Source organism: Oncorhynchus keta, chromosome 30, assembly GCF_023373465.1.
Source record: "Oncorhynchus keta strain PuntledgeMale-10-30-2019 chromosome 30, Oket_V2, whole genome shotgun sequence".
In the NCBI taxonomy this organism is placed as follows: domain Eukaryota; kingdom Metazoa; phylum Chordata; class Actinopteri; order Salmoniformes; family Salmonidae; genus Oncorhynchus; species Oncorhynchus keta.
Genome location: NC_068450.1, coordinates 25,457,113 through 25,473,893, shown reverse-complemented (window position 1 = coordinate 25,473,893; position 16,781 = coordinate 25,457,113). Strand labels below are relative to the sequence as shown.

General features: G+C 41.9%; 1 protein-coding gene across 2 annotated transcripts in view; it reads right to left on the bottom strand.

The window, feature by feature from the left end:
- Positions 1-16,781, bottom strand: part of LOC118363094 (X-linked interleukin-1 receptor accessory protein-like 2) — a 530,410-nt gene that overhangs the window by 329,093 nt on the left and 184,536 nt on the right. The window lies entirely within an intron of this gene.

The window sequence follows — 16,781 nt, the reverse complement described above, 5'->3', positions numbered from 1 at the left end:
CAGCTCATGTAACATGGGACCAATACTTATACTGTGTATAAAAAAAAATGGGGCGTAGATGTCAAGATCAAGCTTCTTAGTTACAGCAGAGACCTTCAATCCCCTCCCAAATCAGATCTCTGTTGATGTTTTTGTGCGTCCACCCCGACAAAAAAGAATATTTCCTACACCCGCAATAACATCTGCTACATATGTGTATGTGACTAATAACACTCCATTTGATATATACAGTTGAAGTCGGAAGTTTACATACACTTAGGTTGGAGTCATTATAATTTGTTTTTCAACCACTCCACAAATTTCTTGTTAATAACAAACTATATTTTTGGCAATTTCCAAACACCTGAATGTACCACGTTCATCTGTACCAACAATAGTATGCAAGTTTAAACACCATGGGACCACGCAGCCGTCATACCGCTCAGGAAGGACCTTGTGAAAATACTGGAGGAAACAGGTACAAAAGTATCTATACCCACAGGAAAACGAGTCCTATATAGACATAACCTGAAAGGCCGCTCAGCAAGGAAGAAGCCACGGCTCCAAAACCGCCATAAAAAAGCCAGACTACGTTTTGCAACTGCACATGGGGACAAAGATTGTACTTGGAGAAGTGTCCTCAGGTCTGATGAAACAAAAATAGAACCGTTTGGCCATAATGACCATCGTTATGTTTCGAGCAAAAAGCGGGAAGCTTGCATGCCGAAGAACACCATCCCAACCGTGAAGCACGGGGGTGGCAGCATCATGTTGTGGTGGTGCTTTGCTGCAGAAGGGAGTGGTACACCTCACAGAATAGATGGCATCATGAGAATGGGATAATTATGTGGATATATTGAAGCAACATCTCAAGACATCAGTCAGGAAGTTAAAGCTCGGTCGCAAATGGGTCTTCCAAATGGACAATGACCCGAAGCAAACTTCCAAAGTTGTGGCAAAATGGCTTAAGGACAACAAAGTCAAGGTATAGGAGTGGCCATCACAAAGCCCTGACCTCAATGTGTGGGCAGAACTGAAAAAGCGTGTGCAAGCAAAGATGCCTACAAACCTGACTCAGTTACACCAGCTCTGTCAGGAGGAATGGGACAAAATTCACCCAACTTATTGTGGGAAGCTTGTGGAAGGCTACCCGAAACATTTGACCCAAGTTAAACAATTTAAAGGAAATGCTATCAAATACTAATTGAGGGTATGTAAACGTCTGACCCACTGGGAATGTGATGAAAGAAATAAAAGCTGAAATAAATAATTCTCTCTACTATTATTATTATTCTGACATTTCACATTCTTAAAATAAAGTGGTGATCCTTACTGACCTAAGACAGGGAATTTTTACTAGGATTAAATGTCAGGAATTGTGAAAAACTGAGTTTATATGTATTTGGCTAAGGTGTTTGTAAACTTCCGACTTCAACTGTATATTTTTTGTTGTTGTTGAAATAGCGCCCCTTGTGTGCACATTCGTACACCCGGTATGGTACAGAAATGGTATGACGATAAGAAATTCTGGATACCTCCCAATGTCACGGATCCCTTGGGAACTGTGTCATTATGCACACCTGGTCCCCATTTCCCTGATTGTAATTGTATTAATGTGCCCTTTGGTTCACCATTGGGCTGTCGATTATTGTTCCAATGTCCGTTGGTTGTGTGAGTACCTGTGCTGTTGTGTTTTGGCTTTCGTGCTACTTCTTTTGCGCAGATGATTACGGGTCTTGTCCCATGTGGAATCATTGTGTGCGTGAATGTTACGGGTCTCGCCCCGGTGTATTTATTAGAGGTACTCCTCGCTCTTTTGTTTGGGTCTCAACCCTGTGTTTTGTATACGTGTTTGTTTGGTCTTCGTACCCGTGCCTTTACATGGCACGCTGTAATTTGGGTCAATAAAAACCCCTGTTACACATTCCTGCGCCTGTCTCCCAATCCCTTTATACCAACGTGACACCCAACCCTAGGACAGATGTCAATTCAACATCTATTCCATGTTGATTCACCGTAATTTCATTTTGTGCCCAGTGGGAAGGCTCTGCTGGATAGAATGTAGTCAGTGGACTCCCCTGCAGCTCTATGAATGGTCCAGTCATGTTGTCATACTCAACATAGTCAACGTTTGACCTCGTCATCATTTTTCCCCCCAGATGGATATAATACCAATTTCTTGGTCCCAATACCAGTTTTTAGTCAATGAGGCATCATTAAGTATAATATCACCAACTACATCATTCTCCAAACCATATGCCACTGTGGAGAAAATGAAACATGGTCTTTCACCCATACAATAGTCCCTATACAGTCTGACATAAACACTGAGAGGAAACAGAGATTTTCTGTGAGAATAATGCCATTCCTAATCAGATCTGGTATGGGTCCTCCCGGCCAAATCCCTTAAGCTATTCCACAGACAATATCCAATGTGCTGTGAGGAAAGAGTCACAATAAACAGAGTGACTATCTTTGTATTATGGTTTGGTTATTCACTGAGCAAAGACCCCAAATGGGCCTCTGCGAGGTCTCAAACCCCGGCTATTGAGAAGCACTGAACAAGAAAACATTCAAGACTCTACATTTCAATTCCATTATGTTCACATTTCACACAATCAGTGCCTAACATATGGCTATGACCTGTGGGCAACCTGTCATGTGGACTCTACCTTTCTTCTGCTAGTATAGTTGCCTGACAGAGCTGATGTTCCTGCCTAGGAAATGCCTTCTTCACTGAAAAGGGATGGCAGGAGCAGTAGCCCCCCAAAGACAGCCTGGCCGACTCTCTGAATGGGCTCAAATGCACCTGAAGGATTAATTAGCAATTACACATGAGATATTGAGGCTGGTATTATATTATGGCAATGTGATGTGCTGCTGGGTCTGGCAGTAGCACAATGCTATGGCCGATCCATGAAACCCATCCATCCTCTAAAATGGATTTGTATAAATTCACCACATTTCCATCACTGGACACACATCCCCTCAGTGTGTCCTATTGGATTTACTTGGGGCTTTGAATACACTACTTTTGTTCATTAGAATGAATCAGAAAACCGCTGGGGGGTTTAGGAGTCCTCACTAAAACCTGTCTATCAATGCTCCCATCAAGAAAGCATCTTCTGGCATGTGATGTCCAATTCCCTTAGAGAGTGCTTTTTGTCTGGCATATAATATTTCCCCCTTACATTCCATCAAGAAAGAGAGGGGAAAAACACTGCAAAACAAAACCTGAATTATCTTGCGGTGAGTTCAGCTGGAAGACTAATTATTTCCTTCTGGTTAAACACTTTCTGAAGAAAATCAGATGAAAGTGCATCTGCCTGTAGCGCTTCCTTAACTAACTACTGACTGCCGGTACATAGTTCTCTGCTATGTACCGGTACATAGTTCTCTGCTATGTACCGGTACATAGTTCTCTACATTCCCGTTTGCTCCCCAAATGCTGCATTGAGTGTAATACTTACAACAATACTTTTATATTTGCAAAATAATACTCAATTGGCGATCTCTTATAAAGTGTTCTTTATAGGGCGAGGGCGAATGACTCACTGAAACAATGTAATCAGTTGTTACAGGCACCATGTGGCTTCTAAGGGAACAATAAAGGCAAGTAAATTGTATCCAGTCCATTATTTGGTAAAACAATGGGGAGGAGATATAGTGTTAATTATATAGTATATGAAAAAACATTTTTAAAAACAACCATAAGCTACTTGGAATGGGTATAGTAGTATATAACCTATTTACCAAATGGATATAGTAGTATATAACCTATTTACCAAATGCATTTTTAAAGACTCTTAGACGGCTGTGATGCAACAGTAAGCACATACGCGTGATGTGTGATTGCTGAGGGCTGTAATGCAAAGGTGAGCACATACGAGTGATGTGTGATTGCTGAGGGCTGTAATGCAAAGGTGAGCACATACATGTGATGTGTGATTGCTGAGGGCTGTAATGCAAAGGTGAGCACATACGTGTGATGTGTGATTGCTGAGGGCTGTAATGCAAAGGTGAGCACATACATGTGATGTGTGATTGCTGAGGGCTGTAATGCAAAGGTGAGCACATACATGTGATGTGTGATTGCTGAGGGCTGTAATGCAAAGGTGAGCACATACATGTGATGTGTGATTGCTGAGGGCTGTAATGCAAAGGTGAGCACATACATGTGATGTGTGATTGCTGAGGGCTGTAATGCAAAGGTGAGCACATACATGTGATGTGTGATTGCTGAGGGCTGTAATGCACATACATGTGATGTGTGATTGCTGAGGGCTGTAATGCAAGGTGAGCACATACATGTGATGTGTGATTGCTGAGGGCTGTAATGCAAAGGTGAGCACATACATGTGATGTGTGATTGCTGAGGGCTGTAATGCAAAGGTGAGCACATACATGTGATGTGTGATTGCTGAGGGCTGTAATGCAAAGGTGAGCACATACATGTGATGTGTGATTGCTGAGGTGATGCTGTAATGCAAAGGTGAGCACATACATGTGATGTGTGATTGCTGAGGGCTGTAATGCAAAGGTGAGCACATACATGTGATGTGTGATTGCTGAGGGCTGTAATGCAAAGGTGAGCACATACATGTGATGTGTGATTGCTGAGGGCTGTGATGCAAAGGTGAGCACATACATGTGATGTGTGATTGCTGAGGGCTGTGATGCAAAGGTGAGCACATACATGTGATGTGTGATTGCTGAGGGCTGTGATGCAAAGGTGAACACATACATGTGATGTGTGATTGCTGAGGGCTGTGTGTAAAGCCTACATAATGCACAAGGACAATCAGCTGGAAATCACAGCTCATTGGTTCCACTATCGGGAGTTACAGATGTCCAATTTCACTGGGGAGGAGTGGCTGGGAACCACAGGGGGTGTGGTCATGAAGTATCATAAATATGAACAAATTAATTAACGTGGATACTTTAGGAGATACATGTTCAAAAAAATCAGTCACTGAAAGATGCCTTTCATGTTACTGTTCAGGTGATCCTCCTACATACTGTGAACCATGTTGTAACCTCATGTTACAGTTACACTTTCTTGGTAACATCTACCTTCTCTGTATACTTTCAGGAACACCAATGATTTTAAAACTAGGTTTCCAGTATGTTTTGCACAAATCTTAGAAGATCTGCTTTTCCAGACCATCCCTGCCGGTGTAAGTGTGTGTCAGTGATGAATTGAACGTGTCTTTTCCTTCCATTGTCATCTGCAATCAGAGCATTCTCTGAGCTTCACTTCAGATGTATACTCAAACCCAGCCGCGGTCAGGAAGCAAACAGCTGCTCTATCATGTGGGGTTAAATGGTTTAACAGATAACTGGAAGGCCATCTCAGGGTTCAGGCTGTTTGCAGTAGAGAGGCACCCGTCAAGGATTCACAGCCGCCTGGCTTTGACAGAGATGCATGAAACTGAGACGGCTGTCAATGTCTGCCAGGGCTTGAATCTCCAAATCAAGAATTGCCATCACAGATCTGTTACAATGGCTCCCTGTCATGAAACAAATGTTATTTGGTTTTTGAGTTGCCATATCCAATTGCTTGAGACAAGAGAGGGAGAACACATATTTGTGAGGGGTTACTCCTCTGGGAAGCACACCAAAAGCAGCTCATGAGAAGAACCAAAAATTACCCAAATGAATCCACAGAACTAAGCAGCATAGAATTGGCTACTTTGCTTTAACAAAATGGCAGTAATTATTTCACATCTTAACTTTAATTTAGAATTACAGCAATAGTTTAGAAATTCATATTTTTTGTGTTCTCACAGCAGCAACAATCTCAGGGGATATCTGTAATTCAATTTGCTGGCATTGTTTTCAGCTCGTAAGAAGAGCAAGCCTCAATCACACTGCAATTATGCTGAAATAAGGGCATTTACCAAATGTAGAGTATGTCAGATAATGAGAATCAGTGCAACACAGTAAACTGCATCCAATAGGGATACACACTGTAGGAAAAACTAAAAGAGTGAGACTGTTTAATGTAGATGTTTCACATCGGAGTCATTTCTCAAGACCATTAAACACGCAGCTGCATCCCACTCTTCTTGTTTTTCTAAATGTAGACGAAAAAATTGTATATCAAGACTGCAAAATGCATCCAGACACACTCAACATGAGATGGTACAAGCACCGGTTTTTAGCAATAAGTTAATACCAAGGTTATTATTTCCAGCTACTCTGAAATGGCCTTCTTACTTCAAAAAAAGTGGTATGTATTTTGAGACATATGTTTTCAATAAATCATATTTATGTTTTGCTGTGAATTAATTGTCCCATGAAAAATAACTGTTATTAGAGATCACTAAATACAGTAGTAAACCATACTCATTGTACTGCTAGCCTTGTATTTGAGGAACTATTTCATTAGCCGTTCCCTAAAGGTATAAATAGATCATCCTCATTTAATGATGGTGCCAATACAATGCTATGGGCTACTATTTTCCCATGAGTAATTGAATGCCCTTTAAACTAACCATCCTGTTGTCAGATGGGTGCTGGCATTAGGAGCCATGACACTGATGCACTTTGAGGGGTTACCCCTTTATGCTATTCTCTCAAACTCCACCTGGAATGGCCTGCCGCAAAGCATTTATAATCCCACAGGAATGGCCTGCCGCAAAGCATTTATAATCCCACAGGAATGGCCTGCCGCAAAGCATTTATAATCCCACAGGAATGGCCTGCCGCAAAGCATTTATAATCCCACAGGAATGGCCTGCCGCAAAGCATTTATAATCCCACAGGAATGGCCTGCCGCAAAGCATTTATAAACCCACAGGAATGGCCTGCCGTAAAGCATTTATAATCCCACAGGAATGGCCTGCCGCAAAGCATTTATAATCCCACAGGAATGGCCTGCCGCAAAGCATTTATAATCCCACAGGAATGGCCTGCCGTAAAGCATTTATAATCCCACAGGAATGGCCTGCCGTAAAGCATTTATAATCCCACAGGAATGGCCTGCCGCAAAGCATTTATAATCCCACAGGAATGGCCTGCCGCAAAGCATTTATAATCCCACAGGAATGGCCTGCCGTAAAGCATTTATAATCCCACAGGAATGGCCTGCCGCAAAGCATTTATAAACCCACAGGAATGGCCTGCCGTACAGGAATGGCCTGCCGTATTTATAATCCCACAGGAATGGCCTGCCGTAAAGCATTTATAATCCCACAGGAATGGCCTGCCGTAAAGCATTTATAATCCCACAGGAATGGCCTGCCGTAAAGCACTTATAATCCCACAGGAATGGCCTGCCACAAAGCATTTATAATCCCACAAGAATGGCCTGCCGTAAAGCATTTATAATCCCACAGGAATGGCCTGCCGTAAAGCATTTATAATCCCACAGGAATGGCCTGCCACAAAGCATTTATAATCCCACAGGAATGGCCTGCCACAAAGCATTTATAATCCCACAGGAATGGCCTGCCGCAAAGCCCTCCAGAGGTTAACAGCTCTGTAGCAAGTTCAAAAGTATCAACCTCCTCCCTATATGTACAGAAGGCCAGAGACAGACCTTCCAATGTATCACCCTCCCCTGGTATCAACATACCAGATCATTTTATTTTCTTAAAATTAGCCCATCTCTCTCTCTTGCTTCCTCTTTCTGTCTCTCTCTCTTGCTTTCCCTCTCTTTCTCTCTCAATAAGATATTCTCAAACTCTGTTTTCCAGTCTGTCCTTGACTCGTTTGAAGTGAGCCCAATGTAATTACTATTGGAATAGAGATAAACAGCTCGACACACACACACACACACACACGCACGCACGCACGCACACCTCAGATGGAGAAAGATCACTAAGCCACCTCTATAAAGGCTCACTGACTTCCTCATTATGTGTAGGGAGGGAATAATGTACATGTCTGTTCCAGACACTGACAATAGATGTCTGGTCACCAGGGAAGGCTTTCTTTGACTGACATAATTACTCGTTGACATAAATAGAAGGCTAGGAAGTTTGGCAAGAGAGGATTCTATATGTGTTGATGGCACCGCTGGAATTGTATAATCTATCTGTACGCGCACTCGGGCTTGGAAAAATGACAAGGCTAAGGACCTACAGTGACAAATGCATAACTTAATTACATGGTGGTTGACAGTGGGGCTGCACAGGCAGGCTGCTGCATTCTGTATCCAACTCTTTCTCTGGTTATTTGAGGATTTTAGATCCTAGGAAATAGAGCATGTGCAAATTAGGACAGTTTAACTCTTACCTTGAACTGTAAAACGACATTCTAATCTTGTATTCCTGAGGAGAATGAAAGCGTATGCAAATGTTCCTGAGATTTTCAGTAGATCAAATAAATTGACAAATTGTTTTATTTCCTCCTGTTTTGCATTACGCCACTTAGCTTTATAGCATCACAAAATGTCCCCCGAGTACCTGAGTTGTCAGTCAATGTGGATATGTATAGTAGATTAGATTAGACAACTTTATTAGTCACATGCACAGGGTTCGCAGATGTAATTGTGGGGTACAGTGAAATTCTTAAGCTTAAATTCTTAAGCTCCAACAGTGCAGGGCAAAAATTGAATGTTTAGTACCGCACAACAACATTTCAATATCGTACAAGCTTAACTGAATGAACAACGAAGATGGAATGCAATATGTCATTTTATCTAATAGTTTGGGGAATGGCCTTGTCTCCGAGGGAAGACCCTCAGAGCCAGATGATGTGATGGCAGGTATGCGGGGCTGCTGGGAGAAAAGAGTTCCAATGATGGGCCTTAAAAGTTATTATAGCTGGTGGATGGTTGTCAAAAACGTTTGCTGAAAAACGTGAAGTTAGAGAACGAGGGTGAGTTGACATATAAATCCATCCCATGATGTACACCCATTGGTTGAGAGAGAGGAAGGTGAGTGAGCCATAGGTTAAACAGCAAGCGTGAGGAAGGTGTATTACTGTGCCGTGCATAGAGGCTGTAAGGTCAATAGGTGAATGGCATTCCACACATGGCTAATAGGAAAGAGGAGAAGAAGCAATACGCTATGGTGATGATGATACTTTTGTATTCATTCCCACTATGCCCGTAGAATAAGAAACCATGTGAATTATGTTATGCTTACTGGATGAAGTTAAAGTGGAACTGACAGCATTTCAGCAACAGGAAATATTATTAAAATCTGTTCATATACACCCCCAGGAAGAAAATGACACCTTTTATTATTTATTTGTTATTTTCTGACACTCGAGCACTTAGATATGGTCATTTTCACTTTTCATAAATTTGTGCATTTGGACAATTAATAGACACTGCAGTAAATAAAACCTAATAAAAACATCTGTCTTGTACAGGACCGGAGTCGGCGCAGACCGGTGCGCCATAGCCAATCAGAGCTACAGTAGGCCTTTATGCAAATAAGCCATTTGCCACACGGGTCTGCCATCATTCACTTTGAACTGGCCTGTGTGTTTACAGGCAGCAGCAAAAGCGTGACTTTAGATCATTAAAAAGCATTCGCCAAAAGCCACAAAATACACCTAAATGGATTTCTGAAAATATGCAAATACCAGGGAGTCCTCTTACATTTGGGAACTGTACAGTCTTATTGATCAAACAACCATGACAAACTTCAACATGTTTTATTTCCAATGGTACCAATTATATGCATGTCCTGGTTTCAGGGCCTGAGCTACAGGCAGTTTACTTTGGGCACGTCATTCAGGCAGGAAGTGAAGAAAAAAGGGGCCAGCACTTGCACTTGACACCCTCTTCTATCTCTGACTCTAGCTACGTTATTGAGAAAAAATGTACTTTGTATGCGTGTGATATGTGGTTGTCTCACCTAGCTATCTTAAGATGAATGCACTAACTGTAAGTCATTCTGGATAAGAGTGTCTACTAAATGACTAAAATGCCATTGTAAAATGTGTAAATGACACAGTGAAATGGTTACTTGCATATTTGCACAGTAGCAATATCAAAAACAGAAAGTGTCCAGATAATTATTTGATGATGTTAACCCAGACACACAAGAAATTATATAACCACCCCCCAGCCACATCTAGCTAAGTCGATGGGTCACTACTGTCTAGACATGTACACATGTTCCTGAAATACAATAGATGGCAGTAATCACCCTTAGACACACCTGGCTAACTTGATGGGTTATGTAAACATCTGACGAAGTGGAATCTTTTGTTTAGACATGTAGCTAGCTAGATAGCTAAAAAATTAAGAATCTCAATTTATACTACTACCAATACAAACTGATTGTCATAGCTGTAGTATGAATCTGTAGGTAGCTAAAGCTAACCAACTAGGTTCAATGTTAGCTAGCTAACACTAAGCTACAACTAGCCATGCAAATGATAGAAAAGAAGCATACAACATGGCAGATCAATCCAAACTCATCTCCCGGCATGTACAGCCCAGCAATTATCTTAGCCTATCATGGCTAGCAGGAAGGTTCCTGACTTTTTCTGTGGCTAAACTAACACGGCTTGTCATTTAACAATTGTATTCATATTTACAGATGGAATACAAGTTTGTTATTATGGCACAAGAAAGGTTACATCGTCCAGAAGGAATTTCTGCCAAAAAAAGACGTTCAAAGGCCTCCCGGGTGGCGCAGTGGTCTAGGTCACAGTGCTAGTGCTAGCTGTGCTACCAGAGACTCTGGGTTTGAGCCCAGGCTCTGTTGCATCCGGCCGAGACCAGGAGGTCCATGGGGCGATGCACGATTGGCCTAGCGTCGTCTGGTTTAGGGAGGGTTTGGCCGGTAGGGATATCCTTGTCTCATCGTGCACTAGCGACTCCTGTGGCAGGCTGGGCGCAGTTGGTTGGGTTGTGTTTTGGAGGTCGCATGGCTTTCGACCTTCGTCTGTCCCGAGCCCGTACGGGAGTTGTAGCGATGGGACAAGATAGTAACTACTAACAATTGGATACCATGAATTTGGGGTAAAATTCAAAAACAAACAACAACAAAAAAGACGTTGAAATGCCTCTCCTGTGAAGTAGTGTTGTGCGACATATGCCGAGCTTCTTGAAACGGGTCACATATTGAATCGTTGAAACTGAAACAGTGCATCCCAAATAATTGGAGGCAGCAAACAATGTACCAGGCCGGCTGTGATTTACAACGTGATATATTTTTGGGACTACCAGTAAATGTATTGCGGAATTATATTAATCTGATGAACTGCATTCATCTGTGCCTGAAAATTTGAGTCAAATAGAACCTATTTTTATAACCTCTTATGAAGTTGGTTTTGTAGCATATACTGGGAATTTAATATTTTTGACTCATATTAGGATTGTCTGTTTGTTTCATATCTGCAAAGTATTTAAAACGCTGTCAGTTCCACTTTAAACAAGCATTCAGGCCAGCCTTACTGCTTGAACCTTGGTACACTACATGAGTGGCAGTTAAATGCATGGTCATCACTCTTCACGCCTTGTCCTCATATTCTGGACTAGTTGAAATGATTCCTGATGTCTCAATCCCTTTCCCCCGCCACAAAACTGCAGGCCTGTGCGTTTATATTTATTCATAGCACTGTTCCCAAGGGCCCCTTTTTGACAGGAAAGCCTTTTTCAGTGTAATTGTTGGAAACGGGCCACTGCTCACTATGATGTTCAAAGGTCTGACTGCATTACAGGGAGACCACAGATTCCAAACATGTTGATTTATTTTTTTCACTCTTCCGCTCCTAAAGCGGTAGAAAATTAATCATATGGGCAGTGTTTACTATTGTATGGTTGAGGCGTTCAGTGTTCATTTGTTTCTAAGCTTATTTACAAACTGCTGCTGTAATCAGGTAATGAATTACATGAATACTTATCATATGCTGAAAATAGAGAGTTAATTCCAATCTAATATATTACATTGTGGGGCCAACGTGGCGGAGTAATATATTACATTATTGGCCCAACGCGGAAGAGTAATATATCACACTGTTGGGCCAACATGACAGAGTAATATAAGACATTATTGGGCCAACATGGCAGAGTAATTTATTTCACTGTTGAGCCAACATGGCAGAGTGAATGAAAAATTATTAAGTAGTGCGTGTTCAGTGAAATAATTGACCATAGGAGTGACAGAGTTGGAGAGGAGAATGGGTGAGTGGGTTGAGGGTGGCAGGGCTTCTTGAGTCAAAATTGTGTTGGCATTTCCACTTTGTGGCTCGTTGCCATGGGGATAGCTGTGCACTGAAAAGGTGTTTTCTTAGTGACTCATAATCTTAACTGCCTCACTTTGACAGATAGAGAAAAAGTTGATCCCAGTGCAATATGTAGATTTACAGCAGCTCTTGATGGGCTGCAGTTGATACAGGTGAGATGGGACGAGGGTGGGGAGATGGACTTTACTTTTAAACGCAACCAACTTGACGGAGAAAAGGGAGAAGGGCTGATTCACCAAGATTACAGGATATTAAACTATTAATGTGATAACTGTCTTCCATAAGGGGGGATAGGTTATGGCTTCTCTTCTTTATTAATTACATGATTAAATGAATGATCAAATCTGGGGGTTCCTCATTGAAACAACTGTCACATAGTACACCATGAAGCAGAGCCTGGCTCTTGAAGAATAATATTAGGACAGTAATTAATCGACATCCACATATAACATCCCCATTGTGACATCCACATATAACAGCCCCATCCTGTCCAAACACATTAACATCACATTAAATTGCCTTTACGTTCACACACTCGCACACTACCACATTTACATTATCACTCAATCTACACGTAGGCCACATAGTGAGCAGACATAAGAAGGAAGTGTCTATTAGCAAAGCTCATCACATTGTCAAGTGCGCAGCCTGCAAGTCAAATGGTGTCAAGCTATCAATATTTGAGTTTGAAACAAACAGCGGATATCAGAGTCGTGGACGGTGGAGACAGTGTCTGACTGAATGTCTTGGGGTGTTTTCCTGGCAGAGCCCAGTGCGGCAGAAAGAGAGTGGTGTTCAGATTCGTTTGTGAGTCAAGAGATCTTTGCTCAACAGTTTGTGCTTCCTTGATGACTGACTGAATAGCTTGCTGCCTATTAAATAGACAAATTCCCGGAGGCAGCAATAGTCCATCACATTCCATCTATAATACATTAAATTAAATCCTGTTATAAGTATGACATGAGTTCCCACTGGTAGTTCCCACTGGAAATACATTTACCTACGTGGCGGAATGTAGTTTCTTTTAAACACTTAAGAACATTTAAAAGTTCTAAATGTTAACCATACTGCCATGGCAATTAAATATCAGGAAACCAATGAATAATTAATGACATAACTGCTTCATATCATCATGATTATGATCTGCATGTAAAGGATAACATACTGGTCTAATGGTTTAGTCCAGTGTTTCCCAACTCCAGGCCCCCAGTACCCCCATACTGGTCTAATGGTTTAGTCCAGTGTTTCCCAACTCCAGGCCCCCAGTACCCCCATACTGGTCTAATGGTTTAGTCCAGTGTTTCCCAACTCCAGGCCCCCAGTACCCCCATACTGGTCTAATGGTTTAGTCTAGTGTTTCCCAACTCCAGGCCCCCAGTACCCCCATACTGGTCTAATGGTTTAGTCTAGTGTTTCCCAACTCCAGGCCCCCAGTACCCCCATACTGGTCTAATGGTTTAGTCCAGTGTTTCCCAACTCCAGGCCCCCAGTACCCCCATACTGGTCTAATGGTTTAGTCCAGTGTTTCCCAACTCCAGGCCCCCAGTACCCCCATACTGGTCTAATGGTTTAGTCCAGTGTTTCCCAACTCCAGCCATCCAGTACCCCCATACTGGTCTAATGGTTTAGTCCAGTGGTTCCCAACTCCAGCCCTCTAGTACCCCCATACTGGTCTAATGGTTTAGTTCAGTGTTTCCCAACTCCAGCCATCCAGTACCCCCATACTGGTCTAATGGTTTAGTCCAGTGGTTCCCAACTCCAGCCCTCTAGTACCCCCATACTGGTCTAATGGTTTAGTCCAGTGTTTCCCAACTCCAGCCATCCAGTACCCCCATACTGGTCTAATGGTTTAGTCCAGTGTTTCCCAACTCCAGCCATCCAGTTCCCCTATACTGGTCTGATGGTCTAGTCCAGTGGTTCCCAACTCCAGTCCTCCAGTACCCCCAATATAACATTAGGACATCAGATTTAAGAAATCTGATATCATATCTTTGTGTGCATTATTTCTAGTGGTATACATATACTATTCATATGTTAGTGTCTTTAAAAATGCATGTACTGTATGCCTATACTTTCACACAGAAACACCCCACGGTTTAGCTGGTTGTGAGATTGACACAGAGAGTATGTTGACAGGGTTTCTCTTGACTTAAGGGAGAAGCCAACGTGAAAGGCCTGCTGGAATGAAAGCACAGAAGCACTCTGACAAAGTCAGCAGTGAAAAGGGTCTTTGAAGATCTTTTTAATTTAATTTCTGTCTTTTATCTGGTTTGAATATTGGCTGGCACAAACAGCCAGTAGCAGTCTGAAGCAGATTACTAAAGACTATTCCCAGCTTTTTAAAAGAGAGGAAGAACGTTATTGTTTGAGTTCCATTTCATATTATGTGACAGCTTTCAGAAGCAGAACCTGCTATATTAAAGCGGAGAGCTTAGGCGTAGGCAGAAATTAGTGACACACGTTGGAGCTGAGGCCTTTCATATGCTAAACTATTGTGTACTGGTTGTGAAATCAGTAACCTTTACACTCCCATTGTATCTTTTCTCTCAATGTTAAGAGTTTAATGAAAATAATTCAAAGGAGGAGACTGGTTATTTGGCAGTGAAGGTTGCATCTGACAGAGTGGAGGAGACGTCTCCAACAGGGCTGCTGCAGGAGGCTGAGGTTACAGGAGAAGGACCACTAGAGGGATGTCCTTAGATTCTTAGTATTTCCCTTCATTGAGAAGGTAAAAGTCCATGTTAGAGCACCTTCCTGGAGACATGACTGTATGGCTCCTCAGACAAACGCACAGACGGAGGATGTGTCGCAAAATTGCACCCTATCCCTATATAGTGCACTACTGTTGACCAGAGCCCTATGGGGGGTCAAAAGTAGTGAACTATAAAGGGAACAGGGTGCCATTTTGGACACATCCAGACAGGAGACCATCATGACGTACTGAACTTGGCCGTGTTAGAATTATTTAACCAAACCTTAACTTGTGTTTGTCATGAGTCTTTCAGGCTTTCCACGGACATATTAGCGCTAATTGTTTTGCTAAATCACTTTACTTGACTCCTAGTCTCTGAGGCTTGCACAACTGCTGCTACATCCTATGTCTGCACCCATTAGCAGCAGCTACCTAATCATAAAACATGCCTTTATTACCAAGTCACACGAGCTGCATCTTTTAAGTTGCTAATTGAGTTTCTGTTCATTAAATATGAATGGGAGAATGATGTTTAATGTTGGGCCTAGAGCCCTTATTTGAGATTACCACTAGTTTTGTTTGTATTTCTTTCTCTACAGACGTTAAACAAACTAAGATGGTTCCCCTACTCATGTATCAAACCAAGACTATAACAATGATTTTAAAACATCATAATTTCATAGGAAAACCTGAAAAATGAATAACCTGGCAATAATCTCCAGTGTGTGAAACCACATATATTTCCCCTCAGACAGGTTCAGCATTATAGAGCTCAATGCACAATTCAGCTCTTAATCAAAGGGGTGGAAGTAATGGCTGCATTTAGATGAATCACATGACATGTTCCAGTGGTATTGTCTTAGAGAATCTAGGAGAAATGACTTATTTAACCGTATGTCCCACGCTTCAAGTACCTTTAAAAAAAAATCACTCAGGATGCTCCGGGCACTTTAAAGCATTAACCGAGGGATTCAAGTGTCCTGTCGTTTCAAGATCAGAAAGATTCTGCGCCGTTCGTTGCCTGCTTACCCTTAACCTTCCCTCAATGGGAATTCAGCGAATTACCAAGCATTATCAGGAGCACACATTCTCCCCGGACACAACTTCCTGGGGTGACAGGGGAGGTGAGATCTTAACAGGAATGGCCAGAAAAAACAATTAGATTCTTCTTCTTATATTTTGATAAGGCTAACTTTATCTGGATTGCGGTTGATCAGATAATATCTGATAAGCCACGGCTTGCTTTTTCTTCTCCAGAGTGGAAAATTGCGTGGCCTGTGGGGTTCCTTTATTTAATGTATTCCTGGATTCTTTGTTCAGTGTCTTTAGTTCATAATTCTACTAACATAATTTAAATTGCTTGACTGATTTGAACAAAAAGCAATTTCAGCATCAGCTGAAAGCGTCAGCACATTTCCTCAAAGTTTAAGCATCTTCAAAAGAAAAGAAAACATTAATTGAATCAATGCTGTCTCTGTCTTCTGACAATTAACACTCTGTTTTTGCAATTCCTCTCACACAGGGAGGTGTTACATCAAATATTAACGGGAAACAAAATAACATGCAGTGTCCGTCTCTGATCATCTGGTACTGCAAGGAGAGAAAATGCCAAACATTTCAATCTCACACTGGGTGAGAAACTGACAGACAAGATTGCTTCTATGTTATTGCCGCCCACATAAAAGCCCGTTTGGCACTGATAACATAATTGCTCACCACACACCCTCACCCACACGCAAACAGACACACAATGTGAGTGGGGGATAAAACCCATTGATGAGTCTCCAAAGCAGGGGACTGAACTGGATTAGATAGCCCTATAGAAAGGAATGAGCTTTTATTTGACCTTTACTCCCTCTGTGGAGGAACGAAGGACCAAACAAGGCATCACTAGCACCAAAAGCCAGAAAGAAAGATAAATATACAGCTCAAACTGGATATCTGGTTGCAACAA